Raw genomic sequence first — 2,614 nt, forward strand, 5'->3', positions numbered from 1 at the left:
TCAGGCTTCGAGTTCTGGAAAACCTCCAGGTGATTAGTGGCGAGGAGGCGGCTTAGCGCCCAGGGAGTGAGAGTCAGGGGCCATTAACTGGAGGGGCCGCTCCCCGCTTCCTCTCCTGCCCTCTACGGCTCCCTGAGGTGGGGACTGAGGGCTGGGCCGGAGGGGCCCTCTGGTGACCCCACGCCAAGGTGTCTGGGATGCTGAAGCAGGGCCCACCTGGAGATGTGGGGTCCTGCAGGGACTGCCTGGGGTGGCCCCAGGGTGTTGTCAGGTGGCCCGATTCCGGGGTCCCCCAGGGAGAGCCAGCAGCCTCTGCCCGTGGCTGGGTGGGGTGTTCCCTGAGCATGACGGGAGCTTGAGCCCACTGCGGGCAGGCACTGGTCTCCTGCGGGGCTCAGGCCTGTTGCTGTCAGGGTCCCGGGGTCTCAAGGAAGATGCCCCCCCACATCCCCAAGGGACATGTGAGTTCCCGCGTCTTCAGAGACCAGCGCCGGCCCTGACATCGAGCCGCCGAGGCAGGAAGATGGCTGGGCCGGGAGGGGCCGGCCAGCCCACGGGGAGGAGGTGCCTCGGACGCCACGCTGGGCTCCTGGACAGGAGCTCTCAGGGTCCAGACGCCTTCAGCTTAGACGAGAGAAATGGGCTCGCCCACACCCAGCCGGTCAGATTCACCCTGTGGGGGCCTTTAATCCCCCCTGTGTCCACCCAGAGTCCCTCAATTTTGGCCCCTCCATCCCTGCCCCAGTCTGTTCTTCCCTTGGGCGCTTCGTGGACGACGCCTGAGAGCAGGGCCTGCTGCTTGGTGGCACCAGGTAATCACGTCTCCAAGATCCCGCCCACATCCTGTGCCCAACACCGTGTGTTGGGGTGGGTGACATGTCTTCTGCCCAGTGGGGAGCCACTTCCGGATCTGGGGGAGGTCCTGGGCTTTGAGACGTAATAATAACAAGGTGGAAATTTTACAAATTTCACAGCAATAGAATTGCTGGTTGTGAGCTCAGCACACAAGCACCCAGCATAAGCCCCGCCGCCAGCCCCTGATGCAGGTTGTGACCTCGCCAACGACCTGGCCGATTGGAGTGGACCCCAACGTTCCATTTATGGGTTGCGTCCTTAAGGATGTCCCATTAGGGTTGTGTGACCTCTGTCCTCACTAGACGTGTGGTTGTGACCCTAAATCTTCTTGGACCCGAGGGTCACACCCTAGAGGTGATGAGGACAAAATACAAGGAGCCTGACCTTTCAGATAGTCTGAAGGAGTAGCCGCCTAGTCTCCTGAGGATGGCCTCTCTCCATGCTCAGGGGGAGAATAAACCTTGTTTATTCTACCAAATGTTTTCAAACCTAAGCCTAAGGCAAGTGGCTGGAAATAGACGTTTGATTGCCAAACCATCCTTGCATTCCTCTGATAAATGCAGCTTGGTCATGAGATTTTATTCATTTTTTTCCATGTTCCACATTGCTGGATTTAAACTGTAGCATGTTATTTATGATTGAAAACACCTATACTCATAAGTGAATTTTGCTGATAATTTTCCTTTTTTGTATTGTCCTTTTCTGGCCAAAATGATTAACTTCATTAGATGATTTGGTAGGAGTATTTGTTGGTTCTGCAAACGTTTGTTTGGAACTGAGATTTTATGTTTATTGAATAGTTTGCAGCCTACTTTCTAAAATGCTCTGATAGTGTATTTCATTTTTTGAAGATTTATTTATGCACACAAGAGCTGGGGTACAGGCCAGAGGTGCCGGGGAGTGAGAGGACTCACCAGAGACAGAGCAGGGAGCAGAACAGGCAGATCCACTGAAATCCACTGCTGAGGGGAGCAGCTGGGAGACAGGAGGGGTCTGCTGTGTCCTGTGGGCAGCTCCCTGGCCGGGATTGAACTCGTGCTGCAGAGGCTGCGGACAGCTTCACAGCACTGCACTCAAGCCCTTGAGCCACCAGGGAGGCCTTCACCTCCCCTTGTTCATGGACCTACACACAGTTGACAAGCACAGGCCAGGCATTGTGAAGAATGTTCTTGAGTTTGTTTGTTTTCTCGTGATCAGCCTAGGGTTGCAGACCCGGGGGAGACCGCCACAGGATGATGTGCTTCTCTCCGCATCACAGCAAGTCTGTGGTGTCAACCCAGCTTACCACAGTGGGTGACAACCCTCCTCCTTTGGGTCCGGTGGTCTCTGTCAGATTTTACACTACAGAGGAACTATTTTCCATTTGTAACTAGTAGATTTTTTTCATTCTGTTGATCATTCTTTCCTTCCCTGAAGGCAAGTATCTCTCCCTCCCTCTTAGCATCAGAGCTTCACTTCATTTATTAGCATCTGCTAATTTCTACAAATATTTCGCTTTGTCCAATCATCCATGTTGTACAAACCCAGTATTAGCCCTTGTCATCACGTCTTGCCTCACTGCACATAATTCCCTCCATCTCCTTTTGTTTTGCTGCAGATGGCAACACATCATCTTTCCCTGCGGCTGAGAGGTGTGCCGTTGTGTCGGTGGACCACATCTTCCGGATCCCACCCTCTGTCAGTGGACACGTACGTGGCTTACGTGTCCTGTTATTGTAAACTGCCACAGAAACATTGTAGAGCTTTTTTTGAAAAGTTG

This window comes from Talpa europaea (genome assembly GCF_964194135.1).
Source record: "Talpa europaea genome assembly, chromosome: 9".
NCBI classification, from domain to species: domain Eukaryota; kingdom Metazoa; phylum Chordata; class Mammalia; order Eulipotyphla; family Talpidae; genus Talpa; species Talpa europaea.